The following is a 20,760-nucleotide window of genomic DNA, read 5'->3' on the forward strand; positions in this document are numbered from 1 at the left end:
AATACAGTGTGGTTTTTAAATCTGGACTAGGTCCCGGGGTTTTTCTGCATTTACGGTTTCCTCGTTAACAAAACTTTTGGTGTTTGTGTTATTTATTTTCTGCATTATATTTTATATATAATTGAAATACCACAGGTTGTGCGTAAGTTCAATCAATTGTGAATCCAACCTTTGGTTGTTGATTAAATTGATTGGCACTTGGATATTGGTTTTTGATACCGTCCAAGTTATTTCTTATATTCAATCGGGCTCGCAAAGTAATTTCTTGATATTCTTTTCTTAAGATTGAGTCTGATTGTCTAGCTGATTCACTTAAAAGTAAATTGGAGTTAGTCCATACAGATTGCTAAGCGAAATATTGGGTGTGGTTGTTAGACCCCCCGCTTTTTCAATGACCATCTCTATTTTCTATTAGCCTTTTTTCTTTTCATAATTCTAAATTAGTTTTGAACAAAGGTGGACAATCTATCTTTGTTCGGCGCATTAAAAATACAAGTAGGAGGATAACCATGAGAGTTACAGGTAATTATTTCCTTAGAATTAACACTGAATGCAAATTGTTGTCTAGTTTGCCCATTTACCAACTTAAGAAAAATGTAATATAAAGAAGGGGCATCCAAAAGAGTAGATGTTTTGACTTCTCAGAGAGCTTTGGACGGCCAAGCCATACAACTATTATCGAGTCATGTGGTAAGCCTCACAAGTTTGTTGTTGCTAGTTTGAATGATGACGGCACAAGCTTCAAGTTGTAACCCCCATTTTCAAGCTTTAATTGCATCTAACACCTCTCCCACATACTTGTTCAGTATTATTGCTATGATATCCTTACTTCCCTGCCAAAAACCAAAGAATTTCTTAGAATTACAACTAGTTACATAAGGTTAAAGGTTGGATTCCATTTGGTGGGTATGTTTGAAAATGCGGGGGTCTAAAAACCACACCCAACAATTCGTTTGACAATTTGAGAGGACTTACTCCAATACACTTTCTAGAGAATCAACTAGACAGTCAGACTTAATCTAGATTAAAGTATATCAAAGAGTATAATATCTCTAACTCTTAATTCAATCCGCAATTAATAAATAGAAATCTGCGAGCCTGATTGAATATAAGAGGAGTTACTTGAACGGTACCAAAGACCAATGTTCAAGTGTCAATCAATGAAAATCAACAACCAAAAGTTGGATATTCTAATTGATTGATCTTAACGCACAACCTGTGATATTTCAATTATATAACAAAATATAATGCGGAAAAGAAATAACACAGACACCAAAATTTTGTTAAGGAGGAAACTGCAAATGCAGAAAAACCCCTGGGCCTAGTCCAGATCGAACACCACACTGTATTAAGCCGCTACAAACACTAGATGACTACCAATTAACTTCGGACTGGACTGTAGTTGAACCCTAATCAATCTCACACATATTCAAGGTACATTTGCGCTCCTTACGTATCTGATCCCAGCAGGATACTACACACTTGATTCCCTTAGTTGATTGATAGACACATTTTTGTGTCTAATTTGTCCTCAATGTCCGTATTGTTGGAACTCTATTTTTGTACTAATATTGTGTTTCTATGTATTTTTTAGGAAATAAACATTTTTGGAAAATTCGGCTCGAAAAGTTGATTTTGGCACCCGGAGGACAAGTGTTATTCGGACTCTCGCTTTTGGATAAGGGGTAACCTAATTACTAAGGGGACACCACTGTTTGCTAAGGGGACACCTTCTTCACGATTTGAAAAAATAAAATTGGCGGGAAAATTGGTTCATCAACTGGCAGAATTTCAATCGACAAAATGAAGGTGTTGTGGTGCGATTCAATGGCTCAAACTTGGTAGGAAGATGTGATGTAGCTTAAGGAACACAGTATGGGTGTCAGAATTGATCAATTTAGGCTGGAATTCTCGGTTCGATTCACCAAACTCAAAACAGAGCAACACACACTGAACACGAGCTCAAGTGTGTTTGTGCTGTGCATGGAGTGATGTGGAGGTGCGGGAAAGCTTCTGAGGCATGAAGAAACTAATTTGGAGCGTTTTGGGAGCGAGTTAACGTGAGGAAATTCTATAAATGGTAAATATTATCATTTTTGGGCAGCAAAGAATAATCGAATTAAAGAGAAAATATACGCAATCAATGGTCGGATTTCTTGCTCCAAAACACTATAAATACAAGTATCGGTCATTGGGAAGGTTTGGGGAGTCTTGGGGAAAGTTTAGGAGTCGAGAGAATCAAAAGAAAATCACGCAGAGAAGAGAAGTTTGCTGCTGGTGCAAGGAAGAACACGAAGAACATAATACCCACAGGGACAGTCATTTATCAACAGTGACATCGGCTGTCTTTCGTGGGTCGTAGTTTCCCAACGACAACAGCACTTCAGCTTTGTCGTTGACTGGACGCCTTCTGTGGGTCGCAGAATCCTGTTTTATATCATTTTCTTGTCTTTCTCTTCATTGTAAAACACTTTTGAGCATCAATGAAATATTTTGAGAGGTTTTCCAACATGAGCGGCTAAAATACCTGGTGACTGAGGCGACGGAGGAGCTATTCACTCATGTTTGATTGGTAAATTCTTTTTATAATTTCTTAATTATTTATTTTATTTAATTCACTTGGATCAATAAAAAAAGAGATAAAAATGGTTTTCTTAATTAGTTGTGAATCAGTTTGATGTTTTATGCTTAGAATTAATTCTTTGATAAATCATGCTTAAGGATTACAATTTAATATTTGGACACCTTATAGATTAATAAGTGATTTAATGGAAAAAGAGCTAGATAATAATTATGAAATATTTTTGTAACCAATCAACTTGAAGTAATAGTGAATCCGGAGCCTTAGTCCATTTTAAATCTTGACATCACTCTTTGAAAATTAATTTGCTTTATTTTTATTAAATCTAAAAAAAAAAGAGTTACCTTCACAAGTTCGAAAAGAACCCCTTTTACCACAATCTACAACAACTTTTGAAAAAACATCAAATTTTTGGCGCCGCCGACGCGGACCTGTGCTTAGGTAGAATTTTTTTTTAGGTTTATTATTTTTTTTCCTTTTTACGTTTCTTTTTTCTTTGATTTGCAGGTTCGGAGTGGAGTACTAAGGACCTTGGAAGGAAAAGCTTAAAGCGAAAGGAGCGAAAGAGGAATTTTTTTGTTTTATATATAGAAAAGAGAGAAAAAAAGAGAGATTTTTATATATATATTTTTTAGGGTATTTTTCTTTTTCTTTTGCACTTTACTTTATTTGGACTTTGGACTGGACTTGGACTTATTATTTTTTTTTTAAACCCTACGGAAGGGTAGTTAAATACAAACTGTGTGCAGGGAAGGACGGTGATTACAATATCACCTCCCTCGGGTTCGCACACGGCATAGGAGTCGTGGCCCGAGTCGACGACAACGGTTCATCCCCCGTCTGGTACGGGAGGTAAGTCCAATCGAAACACTCGCGAATCTCCTGTAAGCGAGTTACTGTATTCCTTAAGGTGATCATTGATTGAGGACGAATTTGGACTGTTTATTTTCCTAGTAAAGGGCAAGGCCTGGCCTAAACAAGATAAGGGTTCGGATTTCATCACCGCTCCCTTCTTGCCCGCTTTAGGAGAACAAAACCTAACGCGAACCCAAGCTTTAAAATCTGATTAGAAAGAGACCTATAGGGTATCGAGCTTGTTAGGAAAATTTTCGAAGGATATTGGTTATTCTTTTAGCATACTTCGAAGTTCATGACGGTTTCTGTGAGTTGAATGCGTGACTGCGCCGCCTTGTACTGCGGTGAGGCCTTGGGTATCAAAGCTCCACTGAGCTTCCCTCGCCTCGATTCAACTTACTTTGACTCGGATTGATTCCAGAGGGTTTGCTTAAATTGTAACGAATTCCCTTTCGAGATATAGAAGCTAGTCTAGAAACAATCTAAGTGAGCCATCATGCTTGTTGTTTGCTAGAAATCTCTAGGTTTGCTGTGGTAAAGTCGAGTCAGCCTGCTGTGTGATTGCTAGAACCTTCCTGTTAGGATTTTTATTTATTTTTGATTTTTTTTAGTGTATGCCCGATTTTGTTAATAGGTCTTGGAAAAGAGATATTCTAGGTCGATTGATTAGCGAAAAACCTAGTAGTTCTTCTGATATAAGCAGGGAGCTCGAAGATTGTTCTTTTGAGAGCCCTGTTTTTGGAAACTTCAGTTTTGAGAATCTGCGTCTTTGTGAAGAAATTTCTCCTAGTCCTTTGGTGGTGCCAGAAATGGCAACTTTAAAAGCTTTATTGAACCCAACTAGGACCTCTCGTCCGTCTTGTATCAAGTTAGCTGAAACCGAGGCAAATTATGAACTCAAACCTGGGACTTTACAGATACTCCCAACCTTTTTAGGAAAAGAGAATGAGAACCCCTATTTTCATGTTAGGGAATATGAGGAAATATGTAGTACTCTGAAAATTAAAAACTTTAGTGATGATGCACTGAAACTTAGGTTATTCCCCTTTTCCTTAAAAGATAAAGCCAAATCTTGGCTGTATAGTTTGGATTCTGAGTCAATTGAAACCTATGAACAACTTATATATGCCTTTATACATAAGTTTTTCCCAAGGCACAAAACATCGTCTATTAGGACACAAATTTGTACTTTTGCTCAACAAGAGGGAGAATCTTTATATAGGTATTTAGAAAGGTTCAATGACTTAATTTCTCAATGTCCTCATCATGGTTTAGAGAAGGTTAGGTTAGTTCAGATCCTCTACGAGGGTTTAGACTATTCAACAACGACCATGGTTGAGTCCTTATGCACAGGTGGGTTTGAGAATAAAACTGTTGATGAGGCGATGACATTTTTGAATGAAATCGCCAATAAGACCCAACAATGGGAAAATAATAGGGAACCCCAGAAAACAATTCTTCTAAGTAGAGGAAATGTCAATAGGGTAGAAGGATCCTATGAGTCAGATGCTAAAATAGCAGCCATATCCAAAAGGTTAGAAGCGTTGGAATTAGGTCATTCTAGTGGTACTAGTGGTAGAATAGAGCCTTTTTGGGAAGACCATACTGTTGAAGAGCAAGCCAATGCTCTTTATAACAACACTAGATTCGATAACCGTCAGAAATTTGACCCTTATTCAGAAACCTATAACCTTGGCTGGAGAAACCATCCCAACCTTTCTTGGTCTAAGGGCCAGAATCAAGGTCAGTCTAGTAACTCTCAAACTCCCCCAGGTTTTGGCTATCCTAAGAATCCTTCAGCCCCGGAACAGTTTCAGAACCCTTCGGATAAGAAGATTATGAGTTTAGAAGAGTCTCTTTCTTTGTTAACTCGTAACACTATGCAGTTTCAACAATCTGTTGCTCAAGGTATAGAAGAAAATAAGAGAATAGGTCAGGCTAACTCTCAGGCTATTTCCGAGTTGAAAACCCAGGTTAGTCATATAAATGAGTCTTTGAGGGAAAAAGGTAAGTTTCATAGTCAAACTCAACCCAATCCTAAAGCAGATAAATCGTACAATCATGTGAACTCTATTACAACCCTTAGGAGTGGAAAGAAAGTTGACAATAAGGTTGCCATGCCTGATAGTGAACATGCTGTAGTTCACCCTTATGAGCCAGAAAATGAGAAGATTGATAGAGTCTCCAAAGAGACCAATGGGGGTCCTGATGAGCCCGACTTTGCTCCCAGATCCCCGTTCCCCCAGTTGTTAGCCCCAACAAAGAAGGAGTCGATTTTCAACGAGATAATGGAAACATTTAAGCAGGTGAACATCAACATTCCATTATTAGAAGCAATTAGGAAAATGCCTTCTTATGCCAAGTTCCTTAAAGATCTTTGTACAAGAAAGCGTAAGCTGAATGTCCATAAGAAAGCCTTTTTAGCTGGTCAAGTAACTTCAATTCTTCTGAACCAAACACCCCCTAAGTATAAAGACCCTGGATGCCCCACCATATCTTGTGTTATTGGTAATCATGTAGTTGATAAGGCATTGCTTGACTTAGGAGCTAGTGTTAACTTACTCCCGTATCATGTGTACACCCAGCTAGGTCTTGGTAAGTTGAAACCGACCAATTTGACACTTCAATTAGCTGATAGGTCTGTCAAAGTGCCTCGTGGTGTCATAGAAGATGTTCTCATTGAGGTCGATAGGTTTATATACCCAATGGATTTTGTTGTTCTAGATACCCAGCCTGTTCAGAACCCAGGTGATCAAATCCCGGTGATTCTAGGTCGCCCATTTTTGGCCACATCTAATGCTTTCATCAATTGTAGAACCGGACTTATGAACATATCTTTTGGTAATATGACTTCTGAGCTAAATGTATTTAATGTCATTAAGTCTTCTGAAATAGATGATTTAGAAGTGGTGAACATGATTAGTACTGTAGCTCCTGATCAGTTAGCCTGCAGTATGTTTGATAATCCTTTATTTGAGGAACCCTTTACTGATTCGGAGGAGATAAGCATGAGGAACACCTTAGTTTATGAGCCTATGATAGAGATTTTCTTCGATAATCCTTTATATGATGATGTTGTTCGTTTAGATGACCAGTCCCCAAGAGAAGTTAGACATTGTGTTGACTTTATGGACCGTAGAATCCATCCCATATATTTTGGTCCATTTGAGGATAGTGTTCACCCTAAGTTTGGGGGTAATGATGATTCTAGTGATTGGCAAGCATCCCTAATTGAAGTCCCTAACTTGGGACTCGAGCTTTGTGCCTCTAAGGTCTTACTTGAGTTTCTTAAAACTCTGCTACCTGATCCTCCCGATACTTTCCATGAGGAAATCCAGTTCTTAGAAACAAGTCATCCAGTTGAACCTAATTTCCTAGACACTCATATAGAGCCCAAAGGGACACCCCAGATAAATCTAGTTGCCTTGAGAAAAACCCTAGATCAAGTTAGGATCTGGTTGCTCATTTTTATAATCCAAGATGGTAGTTCTATATTTGTGTCAGCTCTTTTTGGTTCCGAGGACCCGCAGCTTTTTCGGCTATTGGTATATGACTTTGGAAGGTGACAATACTTTTTGTGGTATTTGATGTCTGGCTGAAGACTTTAAACTTAGCACTTCTTGGGAGGTAACCCAATATTCATGCGACATGGTAATATCTTTCCTTATCTCTTTTGCTTCATTGGTAACAGTTTCTCCTTTTTCATGCTTTTAATTTTATCTTTAGAACATCGAGGACAATGTTAGATTTAAGTTTGGGGGTATGGGAGAAACATTTTAGTCGCATTTTTGAAACTTCTAGCGTCACATAGTACCCGGTTAGCTAAGTTTACATACTGTTTCTCACCGAAAAGATAGAAATTGGAATGCTAGAGATAACAACCTATTGAGACATTAGAGAAAAAGACATTGAGATCCTTGAAATTCAGGAGAGAACTTGTTCCTTTTAGAGGGTAACCGTGATGGACCTAACCATCCATGATGGAAAGGCAAGTAGGTCAGAAGGAAATGCCAGAAAGACAGAGCAACCTCACAATGTAGTCTTAGTTACTGGATTACGACTCTCTCTCGGTAGAAACTTATCATCATCAACAAGCGGAGTGACATCAAAATTTATGAAAAAGTTGAAGACGTTTAAGGTTTAGAAGCAACAATAGAAAAGAATAATTCAAAAATCAAAGTTGAAGACTTAGTTACAAGAAGTTACAAGAGCAAATGATATAGTTGTTGAAGTTCATGATACCAAGACATCACAAGTTGTGAAGATCCAAGTTCTAAAGTCCTTCTCTCATGGCCATGTAATTTTTGTCTTGTAAAAAAAAAAAAAAAAAAAAAAAATGAAAAAAAAAACATCATTACGTTCTTTTTGTTCAATAAGGCCATAGGGAAGAAGAAATTTATAAGTCAAGCAAGAAATCGAAGAGAAGAGTTAATTGTCAAGGTTCTATGAGGTTCGAGAGTTTATCATCAACAGTTGAAGACCGAAGAAGACGTTATTCCTACTGAGCACTGTGAGAGAGTCGAAGAAAGATGCATTTTGGTTGCTTTGTTAGTTTGCTTTCAATCTGGCACAAGATCTTTCTAGCACTGGTTTAACTCATCACACGTAATTAGTCCAGCTGTGTAGCAGATGTCCCTCTCATCTTTATCTCTCTCCTAATCTTATCCAGCTGTAAAGCAGCGGACGCATCTTACAATGTTTATCTAGCTGTGTAGCGGATATCTCTTTATCTAGCAGTCGTGCGGATGTGTCTCCCCTTTTCTTCAGTCAGCTTTAGAGCTGACACCTTTAATTTCTCTGGCATTCTAGTGACTTGGAGATAGGTTGAGAATATGTATGTCCTCATAGCTCTTTGGATACTTGTGACCAATTAGAATTCTTGGTTTTTGTGGGTACACCTCTGTTAAACCCACCCGAGATTAACTCGGTTTTATTTTTTTAGTTTTGCTCGAGGACTAGCAAATAATAAGTTTGGGGGTACTTGATAGACACATTTTTGTGTCTAATTTGTCCTCAATGTCCATATTGTTGGAACTCTATTTTTGTACTAATATTGTGTTTTTATGTATTTTTAGGAAATAAACATTTTTGGAAAATTCGGCTCGAAAAGTTGATTTTGGCACCCGGAGGACAAGTGTTATTCGGACTCTTGCTTTTCGATAAGGGGTAACCTAATTACTAAGGGGACACCACTGTTTGCTAAGGGGACACCTTCTTCACGATTTGAAAAAATAAAATTGGCGGGAAAATTGGTTCATCAACTGGCAGAATTTCAATCGACAAAATGAAGGTGTTGTGGTGCGATTCAATGGCTCAAACTTGGTAGGAAGATGTGATATAGCTTAAGGAACACAGTATGGGTGTCAGAATTGATCAATTTAGGCTGGAATTCTCGGTTCGATTCACCAAACTCAAAACAGAGCAACACACACTGAACACGAGCTCAAGTGTGTTTGTGATGTGCATGGAGTGATGTGGAGGTCCGGGAAAGCTTCTGAGGCATGAAGAAACTAATTTGGAGTGTTTTGGGAGCGAGTTAACATGTGGAAATTCTATAAATGGTAAATATTCTCATTTTTGGGCAGCAAAGAATAATCGAATTAAAGAGAAAATATACGCAATCAATGGTCGGATTTCTTGCTCCAAAACACTAAAATACAAGTATCGGTCATTGGGAAGGTTTGGGGAGTCTTGGAGAAAGTTTAGGAGTCGAGAGAATCAAAAGAAAATCACGCAGAGAAGAGAAGCTTGCTGCTGGTGCAAGGAAGAACACGAAGAACATAATACCCACAGGGACAGTCGTTTATCAACAGTGACATCGGCTGTCTTTCGTGGGTCGTAGTTTCCCAACGACAACAGCACTTCAGCTTTGTCGTTGACTACGGACGCCTTCTGTGGGTCGCAGAATCCTGTTTTATATCATTTTCTTGTCTTTCTCTTCATTGTAAAACACTTTTGAGCATCAATGAAATATTTTGAGAGGTTTTCCAACATGATGAGCGGCTAAAATACCTGGTGACTGAGGCGACGGAGGAGCTATTCACTCATGTTTGATTGGTAAATTCTTTTTATAATTCCTTAATTATTTATTTTATTTAATTCACTTGGATCAATAAAAAAAGAGATAAAAATGGTTTTCTTAATTAGTTGTGAATCAGTTTGATGTTTTATGCTTAGAATTAATTCTTTGATAAATCATGCTTAAGGATTACAATTTAATATTTGGACACCTTATAGATTAATAAGTGATTTAATGGAAAAAGAGCTAGATAATAATTATGAAATATTTTTGTAACCAATCAACTTGAAGTAATAGTGAATCCGGAGCCTTAGTCCATTTTAAATCTTGACATCACTCTTTGAAAATTAATTTGCTTTATTTTTATTAAATCTAAAAAAAAAGAGTTACCTTCACAAGTTCGAAAAGAACCCCTTTTACCACAATCTACAACAATTTTTGAAAAAACATCAAATTTTTGGCGCCGCCGACGCGGACCTGTGCTTAGGTAGAATTTTTTTTTTAGGTTTATTATTTTTTTTTTCCTTTTTACGTTTCTTTTTTCTTTGATTTGCAGGTTCGGAGTGGAGTACTAAGGACCTTGGAAGGAAAATCTTAAAGCGAAAGGAGCGAAAGAGGAATTTTTTTTGTTTTATATATAGAAAAGAGAGAAAAAAAAAAGGGAGATTTTTATATATATATTTTTTTAGGGTATTTTTCTTTCTCTTTTGCACTTTACTTTATTTGGACTTTGGACTGGACTCTTGGACTTTATTATTATTTTTTTTAAAACCCTACGGAAGGGTAGTTAAATACAAACTGTGTGCAGGGAAGGACGGTGATTACAATATCACCTCGGCCCCTCGGGTTCGCACACGGCATAGGAGTCGTGGCCCGAGTCGACGACAACGGTTCATCCCCAGTCTGGTACGGGAGGTAAGTCCAATCGAAAAACTCGCGAATCTCCTGTAAGCGAGTTACTGTATTCCTTAAGGTGATCATTGATTGAGGACGAATTTGGATTGTCTTTATTTTCCTAGTAAAGGGCAAGGCCTGGCCTAAACAAGATAAGGGTTCGGATTTCATCACCGCTCCCTTCTTGCCCGCTTTAGGAGAACAAAACCTAACGCGAACCCAAGCTTTAAAATATGATTAGAAAGAGACCTATAGGGTATCGAGCTTGTTAGGAAAATTTTTCGAAGGATATTGGTTATTCTTTTAGCATACTTCGAAGTTCATGACGGTTTCTGTGAGTTGAATGCGTGACTGCGCCGCCTTGTACTGCGGTGAGGCCTTGGGTATCAAAGCTCCACTGAGCTTTCCTCGCCTCGATTCAACTTACTTTGACTCGGATTGATTCCAGAGGGGTTTGCTTAAATTTTAACGAAATCCCTTTCGAGATATAGAAGCTAGTCTAGAAACAATCTAAGTGAGCCATCATGCTTGTTGTTTGCTAGAAATCTCTAGGTTTGATGTGGTAAAGTCGAGCCAGCCTGCTGTGTGATTGCTAGAACCTTCCTGTTAGGATTTTTATTTCTTTTTGATTTTTTTTAGTGTATGCCCGATTTTGTTAATAGGGCTTGGAAAAGAGATACTCTAGGTCGATTGATTAGCGAAAAACCTAGTAGTTCTTCTGATATAAGCAGGGAGCTCGAAGATTGTTCTTTTGAGAGCCCTGTTTTTGGAAACTTCAGTTTTGAGAATCTGCGTCTTTGTGAAGAAATTTCTCCTAGTCCTTTGGTGGTGCCAGAAATGGAAACTTTAAAAGCTTTATTGAACCCAACTAGGACCTCTCGTCCGTCTTGTATCAAGTTAGCTGAAACCGAGGCAAATTATGAACTCAAACCTGGGACTTTACAGATGCTCCCAACCTTTTTAGGAAAAGAGAATGAGAACCCCTATTTTCATGTTAGGGAATTTGAGGAAATATGTAGTACTCTGAAATTAAAAACCTTAGTGATGATGCACTGAAACTTAGGTTATTCCCCTTTTCCTTAAAAGATAAAGCCAAATCTTGGCTGTATAGTTTGGATTCTGAGTCAATTGAAACCTATGAACAACTTACATCTGCCTTTATACATAAGTTTTTCCCAAGGCACAAAACATCGTCTATTAGGACACAAATTTGTACTTTTGCTCAACAAGAGGGAGAATCTTTATATATGTATTTAGAAAGGTTCAATGACTTAATTTCTCAATGTCCTCATCATGGTTTAGAGAAGGTTAGGTTAGTTCAGATCCTCTACGAGGGTTTAGACTATTCAACAACGAGACCCTGTAGGTTAACGACTTGAAGAATTCATTGGGATTGTGAAGCGAGACCGATACTACTTTCTCGTAGTTGTGTGATCTGATCTTGTTGTTTCTATCGTACTAAGTATAATCGTAAGGATTGACTTGAGATTGATTTCTCCGATAGGGCAAGATATAAAAGTAGTCAGAAACATCTTCATCTCATCGTTTGTGATTCCACAATATCTATTTTCACCATCATACGATTTAGATTACTGTGAGGTGATTGATAATACTGAGATGTTCTTCGGAAATATAAGTCTGGTTTATCAATTGGTTCCTGTTAACCTTGATTTATCAAAAGACGGAACAAAAACTCATAGGTATTTATCTGGGAGACAGATATATCTATTACCGTAGACTTTTCTGTGTGATACATATTTGTTTATTAAAGTCTTTGACTTTGGATCGTAGCAACTCTTAGTTGTGGGTGAGATCAGCTAAGGGAATCAAGTGCGTAATATCCTGATGGGATCAGAGACGTAGGATCGCAACTGTACCTTGGATCAGTGTGAGATTGATTGGGGTTCAAATACAGTCCAGGCCGAAGTTAGTTTGTAGTAGGCTAGTGTCTGTAGCGGCTTAATATAGTGTGTGTTCAATCTGGACTAGGTCCCGGGAGTTTTCTGCATTTGCGGTTTCCTCGTTAACAAAACTTCTGGTGTCTGTGTTATTTCTTTTCTGCATTATATTTTGTTATATAATTGAAATATCACAGGTTGTGCGTTTGAATCAATCAATTGGAAAATCCAACCTTTGATTGTTTATTGAAATTGATTGGTACTTGAACATTGGTCTTTGGTACCATTCAAGTGATTTCTCTTGTATTTAATTAGACTCGCAGATTTCTATTTGCTTGAGTAAGTATTGAATCTAGAAAGAGATATATAACTCTTTGATATACTTTCATTAATATTGAGTCTGACTGTCTAGTTGATTCTCTTATAAGTATATTGGAGTTAGTCCATGCAGATTGCTAATCGAAATATTGGGTGTGGTTGTTTGACCCCCGCTTTTTCAATTGCTTTTCTATTTTGCCCATCGAAGATATAAAATCTCGAGCCAATTATTTCAATTGTACTAAACACGATAGAAACAACAAGATCAGATCACGCAACTACAAAGATAATAGTTGGATCTGGCTTTAGAATCCCAATGAAGTCTTCATGTCGTTAACCTATAGGGTCTCGAGAAGAAACCTAAGATTAAAGGAGAATCGACTCTAGTCATGCAACTAGTAACACACAGGAGGTGTGGGGATTAGGTTTCCCAGTTGCTAGAGCTCTCCTTTATATAGTTTTCAAATAAGGGTTTGCAATCCAAGTTAACTTGGTAACAAAGCATTCAATATTCACCCTTAGATGAAAAATCTGATTCAACTAAGCTAATATCTTTCAACCATTAGATCGAACTTAGATTGTCACACACAAATGAAATGTACCCTCATTTAGGTTTATGTAACTGTACCTAAACGTGTACACCATGTTGGTTCACAAATAGTTAACCGAGGTTAGCCATATGATTACTCTCATATCAACCTTATTCATCTTAACCATGAATAGTTCAAATGACTCAAATGAAACTAGTTAAAGAGTTGTTCAATTGTTTAGAAAACACAATTGAAATCAAATCGATTTGATTCACTTGAATCAATCATGAACATTATAGCCACGGTTTGCAAAGATTGCATTCCTTATGATTTAAATGTTTAAGTTCATAGACGTGACCGATTTGACAAAGTAACCATCTTAAGTATGCGTACGGGTATGCGTACTTAAGCAACCCGTTTTGAGTTTGTAAAGTTTCCAAATGCAGCAGAAATTTTCGGTTCAAAACTTCCGCCAGTATGCGTACGGGTGCGCATACTTAAAGTGACTAGTTAAGGGTTTTGACAAAACCAAACTCAGCAGAAATTCTCGGTTCGAGAACTTCCGCCAGTATGTGTACGGGTACGCATACTTATCCTGTCTCCTTCACCAATTTCGTGTACACACATATGCATACTCTTGGCTTCCGGTTTATGGACTTATACACTAATGTGCGAACACACTATATATGCTTATATTCAAAGATGGTTACATCATCAACTCTTTATTTCAATCGTTGAAACATTCTTCTATACTGAAAATAGTCGTTTTCACACACTATTAGCATCAAAGCAATTTTCAAGATATTGAAATAATCATTATTGAAACCTTCCAAGTCTTACACCAAATGATTGTATCACACAAACCATGTAAGATGTTACTCGAAAATGTTCTCATGATATAAGATGAACTTGGTCGAAGCGAAAGCTTACCAACACATATTTGAGAAATATGTAAGCGAGATATACTCAGCTGGAAATCTCAAATGTGTATAGAGAAAACTATATCGTAACAAAACTTATGTCTCAAAATAGGAGATAGTAGAAATAGACTTTCCAAGTGATAGATAAGTTCAAGTCTCCACATACCTTTTGTCGAAGAAGTTCCACATGTTCCCCTTAGTAGCTCTTCGTCTTCAAGAGATGAACATCGAGAGATTTAAGCTCAACTACACTATCTATGTCTTAGTCCGAGACATCTACAAATAGACTAGAAATCAAGACTTATAGTTTTGATCACTAACATTGAAAAACATGCTTGAGATAGCGAAACATGCGAGTTTGACCGAGCAATGCTCTAACGATGCTTATTTTGGATTGTACAAACTATGTTTTTAATCTTCAGTTTTTAAGTTCTTAGATATTATAGATTTCTTATAGTGCTTCTTTTATGACTTATTGATTTCTGCAAATAAGAATCCGTTAAACCTACCTAGGAAATTCTAATTACAACCAATACACAAATTTAGTATAAAAATAGAAACTTGGGAAATCCATTACAAACTAGTGGTTGGATAACCAACTATTGGCTTGATACCAGAGACACTAAGCTGCAAAGATATAAGAAAAGGGTATTTAAAGCAAACCAAAATAGAAGGAATAAAAAACAAGCAACTACAGACAAGTAAGAGGAAAAAGCAGGTCAAAAGTTCACAGGACTAAAGAGGGGACAAAAGGAAGAGAAAAGAGTCGATTAGTCCAGTCCATGACAAATATTACCTCCTTTTCTTAAAAGAGGGATACCATTATTTTTTCATTTTAATCTAAAAATAGGTTAAAATAGAAAAAAATAAATGATAATATCTCTTTTTCAGAAACGGACGGATTATAATATGATCCGTAGTTTAGCAGAAAAGCTCATAGATTTTGATTTGTACTTGTATTCACTAAAGTAATAGGAGTGTAAGAAAACATCCATAATATCTCTTTTATCATCTTTCTAGTGGTGTTGAACTTCTGTTAAATGGGCCTTCCATTTTCGTATTTTCACCCTACCTCAGTGCATGTATGTATGAATACGAGGTCTTTTTCCAAATATCCCTGCCAACTTCACTTTAGTCAGGGTGATTTAACGCGCCAGCCAGAGGTAAATTTTTGTAATTATAAGGAGCAAGTAAACATGCATTTGCACTAGAGTTAGGACGCATATCACCAAAAAGTTAAGTTTGAGCAAAATGACACCTACTTAAAGACAAGGGAAGTCAGCTGATTTCTTTTCTTCTGTAGCAGCTGCATCTAGCTAGTTCGGTACAAATATATTGATATTGATAAGTTAAAACTTCAATAAAAAGATCCCTTGACAAGTAGGACAATATTAAAGTCACTTCCCTTAACTTGCAATACTTCTCATTAACATACAACGTGCCAGCAATTACGTGAGTCATTGACCACAGCGAATCAGAGTCTACTTGAAACCCTTGTCTATAGTACTGCTATATATAGATAAAACATACACTTGCTACTTCAAGAAAAAATAAAACCCCTTGCTTTCATTTGTAGTGTACACTTAGCAGATTCCGTCAGCTTCACCCAGCAGTTCATGATGGCAAGCTCATCAAATCAAGTTCAATTCCGTGAATGCTATCAGAACTGGATGATTCAACAACAAGAACTTCTCGACGAGCTCATACAAGTGTACAACCAAAATCCTAATGAAGAAAAAGAACTTTGTTGTGTCATCCACAAACTCGTCGAACACTATGAAAATTATACTGATAGAAGAGCGCAACTTGCAGTAGGCGATGCTCCATGCTTTTTCTCACCAACGTGGTGTACTCAATGTAGTCAATATCGGCCGTATCGGCCGATATATCGGGGATATTTCGGATATCGGCCCAGAACGATACGATAAGAAGGATATCGGGGATACGATATTCGCCCGATAATATCGGCCGTATCGGTCGAATATCGGCCGTTTCGGTCAAATATCGGCCCTATCGGTCGATACGAAATTTTCCTACATTTCCCGATATGTGACGTTATTGGTCGTTTTCTATAAAGTTTAAGGGTAATTTTGGCGAAGAAAGTCTTCCAGGTGGTAGTAGAGGTGCATGTAGCTATGTTGTTTCCGGTTTGAACTTTAAACTTGTTTAATTATCCTTTTAGGTATTGAACTTTAAAGTTACTAAAGTTACTCTTTTGTTTTTTTGATAAAATTGATGTTATCTATTATATCTTATCCGAAAATGTGTGGAGAAAATGTTTAATATAAAATTATAGTCTCTAAATCTAGAACCGATATTATACCGATATTTCAACGATAATATCCCCGATATAAAATCGTACCAGTGTATCGGTCCCGGCAGAGATGAACCGATATCCGATATTAACTACATTGGGTGTACTTCAATTGAGAATTCGTACTTTTGGCTCGGGGGTTGCAGACCCTCGTTAATGATACGACTCGTTTACTCGCTCTGTGGTTCGCAACTTGAGTCGCAACTCAATGAGTTTTTACAAGGAGTGAGAAAAGGTAACATAGGTGAGTTATCAGCAAGTCAACTTTGCCTTGTTAGTGAGTTACAGTGTAGAACAGTTGGAGAAGAAGACAAACTTTCAAAGAAAATGGCTGGTTTTCAAGAGAATATACTCACTAGGATTGCTAGTAACAACTCAGATGTTTCAGATACTGAGTCCCATATTGAGCAAGTGGATCATGCTTTGGATTCACACTCTAAAGAGCTGGCTAGTATTTTAGTTGACTCGGATAAGTTGAGGATGATTACTTTAAAAGAACTTATTGGTATCTTGACACCATTTCAAGCGGTGGAGTTTCTGATTGCTGGGAAGAAACTTCATCTTTGTATGCATCAATGGGGCCAAAGGAGGGATCATCTGCATGGAAGGACATAATCAAAACGGATATATATGATGATGTGTTAAGGTTGGTACGTGTTTGTATGCATGTGTAGTTCACTGGAAGAGAAAGAACTGCGTCGTTTTCTGCTTTAGTAAGTGTGTGTAGGTTTTCTTTTTAATTATTTTTGAAGTCGCAGCGCTGTCCTTAGAACTTGTTTGTTTGCAGCTGACTCGGCGTCTGAATCTGAGTCAACCCCTGACTCGGACCGAATCAGCAGTCAGACCGTTTGTTTTTCATTTTGAGTCAGATCTGACTCGATCTCTGACTCAGACATAACCCCTGATTCGGACTCATTTGAGTCAGGTAACAAAATACCCCTGACTCATGGGACCAAACCACTGACTCACTTATTCCCGAGTCAGATGAGTCAGATCTGACTCAAAACAAACATATCGACTCAGATCCAGATGAGTCAGGTGATTTCACTCAGATCCAGATGATTCAGATCCAAACGACTCAGATGAGTCAGGAGTAAACAAACATGGTGTTACTGCAATTAGCTTGTGTCGTTTAGATTACAATATAAATAAAACTAGAGGTGTTTATGTGTTCATTACCAAAGATGACTGAGTACATAGACTGCAAATGGGAAAATCTACCTAACTACTGCGCAAAATAGACATGCTTCGTTCGCACTCTGAGTAATAATAATTAACACAACAAGCATGCACTTCCAAGCAGTCATCGTGCAGACCTTTTTATGCACATCTCTGTAATAATAAATCTGACAGCTTAAAGGTTCATGCTCACTGTCGAATGCATGATAACACTAGTCTTAGAGCAAACAATATCAAAAAAATAAGAGTAATTAAAGGGTAAAAAATGGCACAAGACTTTTGAAAGAAGCTCGAGCAGTTTATTGTGCAAAAAACAAAACAAAAAATGCTTAGAAAATAATTAACAGTTAGCAATGGCTATCTGGTCGGAAACATTTGAAAAAGAAGACTTGTTTTTCCCTATTTTCAGTGTTTCCTGTTAAGCAACAAGCTCAGTCTTTCTAAATTCATCATGCAGTTCAGAATGTTAAGCAACAAGCTCAGTCTTTCTAGAGTCAGCATGCAGTTCAGTCATCCTCAGGACTAGCTAACAATTCACATTGAATGCGTGCAACTCGTTCCATTTTCTGTTAGCTATTTTACCGTCTTTTGAACTCTATCTCTGTAACTTCTTATTGTATAAATATTGAATGAAACTCCACAAGTCAGGTGTGGAAGCTATTCTACCAAAGTCCATGTTCTAACTTGGTATCATCTTTTGATCCAAGCCACCTTCCGCTAATCACACAAAAACAAAAGAGAAACTCAAAATCAGTTCTGCAACTTCAACAATGGCAGATACTACAAACACCCTTCGCCAAGTGCAAATACACCATATAGTAACCTTGAAACACACCGAAACAAATCATTTGCTCTGGAAGGCTCAATTTAAACCCATTCTTAAGGGTCATGATCTCACAGGTTTCATTGATGGAACTAAACAAAAACCAGCAAAAACACTTCCAGATGGTGTGACAATAAATCCTAGTTTTATTGCGTATGAATCCCAAGACTCACTGATAGTTGGATGGCTAAATTCAACCTTGACACCTGAAGTATTAAGCACGGTAGCAAGACTAGACACAGCCAAAGATATATGGGACAAGTTGGAATCAGAATATGCACCAAAAACCTTTGTTCATCAAATGAACCTCAAGAAGCAGCTTCATAACCTCTCAAAAGGTAATAAGACTCTGAAATCTTATTTGACTGATGCTAAAACTCTGTTTGCTCAATTAGCAGAATCAAGGTATACAGTATCTAGTGATGAAAAGAAGCAAGCCATCTGCAATGGCTTAAATCAAAGCTATGATACGATTGTCACTTCTCTCACAACAATTGAGGGTATGGATATTGACCTTTTTTACTCCCATCTTTTAACTTTTGATATGAGGCTAGAGCAACAGCTAGCCTTGCTGCAGTCACCATTAGCCAATGTGGCTGTGTCTACCGCAACAACATCTGGTAATAGACAGGACCAAAGGAGATATGCCGGTTCAAGTTCTCAGTTTCAACAACATACAAATATGTCTACCAGGAGGAACAACAACAACAACTATAATTCACAGCGCAATAACCAGCAGCAGTCACAGAATGATGCAGGCACAGGACCAAAGTGCCAAATCTGCAAGAAAAGAAATCATCTTGCGGATAGATGTTGGTTTCGTTATGAGAAACCTAACAACAATCAGCAGCGCCAACCAGCTGCTTACATAGCTCTACCTGGTGCACACCAAGACACACAATGGGTTACTGACACAGGAGCAACGAATCATCTGACAGCAGACATGAGAAATTTAACTATTCCTCATGAGTATGATGGCACTGAACAAGTGCAAGTGGGTAATGGTAATTCACTAATTATTTCTCATATTGGTAACAGTTCGTTTACAAAAAATTCAAGATATTTTTACTTGAATAATGTTTATCATGTTCCTGAAATAAAGTGTAATTTACTGTCAGTGTCTAAGTTCTGTAAAGACAATGCAGTCTTCTTTGAATTTCACACATCTTTTTTTGTTGTGAAGGACAAGCACACGGGGCTACCACTGCTGAGAGGAATTGAAAGGAATGGTCTGTATGTCCTAGATGGAGTCAGTGGGTTGGATCTTCCACTAAAACCACAGGCAAATGTTGCTTCTAGTTTACCATTGTGGCACCAGAGATTAGGTCATCCCATGTTGCGCACAGTCTCAAAAATATGCCATCAATTTTCCCTTCCCGTTGCTAATAAAACCTTTGATTTTTGTCACTCTTGCCACATCAGTAAGAGCAAGAATTTGTCTTTCTCTCTTAGTACGACTGTTTATGACAAGCCCTTGAGCTTGGTAGTTTCTGATATTTGGGTTTCTCCACACTTGTCAAGATCTGGTTTTCGTTATTTCCTATTGATAATGGATCTCTTTTCTCATTTTACCTAGGTTTTCCCACTTGTGCAAAGGTCAGATGCTCTTAAGACTTTCATACTATTTCACAAACAGGTTGAAAATCTAACTGACCATAAAATCAAAATATTTCAGTCAGACAATGCATTAGAGTATAAAAAGTTCACTTCTTATCTCAATGAATCAGGTATTCAACATAGATTTTCTTGTCCACACACTTCACCTCAAAATGGCCTGGCAGAACGTAGAATCCGTCATGTGACTGAATCTGGCTTGGCTCTTCTGTATCATGCACACATGCCTCATTCCTTCTAGGATGATGCCTTTCCACAACTTGTTTTTTAATCAACAGGCTTTCCAAGTCCAATTCAGAGTCAAAAACTCCACTAGAGCTTCTTTTTCAAAAAACACCAGACTACTCTTTCTTACGAGTTTTTGGTTGCCTAGCTTATCCCTGCCTTAGGTCGTATAATGCAAATAAACTTGAACCTAGGTCTCTTCCATGTGTCTTCATAGGATATAGCAGTTCACACAAAGGATATTTGTGTTTGCATCAGGAAACAAACAGGCTATACATATCACGTCATGTTAGGTTTGAAGAAAGATCATTCACATTCAAGTCTTCTCGGCAGTACCAACCTCCTTTGTCTTGTTCAGGTAATGTACCATCAAGTACAAGTGTTTTATTTTCTCATCCTTTTAGCCAATGTAACTCACTAGTACATCTGGAAAAAGCTCAATTATCTCCACCAGTTCTTGCTCCTTCACCAGCTGCATCATATGCTCCAGATTCGGCTAATGTGGAAAGTTCTCCTGCACCAACGCTGAATGTGTCAGAACCTGTTTCAGCTTCTGGTTCTGTGTTATCTAACACAAGCGCAGCTTCATC

The sequence above is a fragment of the Papaver somniferum genome, chromosome 6 (assembly GCF_003573695.1).
Source record: "Papaver somniferum cultivar HN1 chromosome 6, ASM357369v1, whole genome shotgun sequence".
NCBI lineage: Eukaryota > Viridiplantae > Streptophyta > Magnoliopsida > Ranunculales > Papaveraceae > Papaver > Papaver somniferum.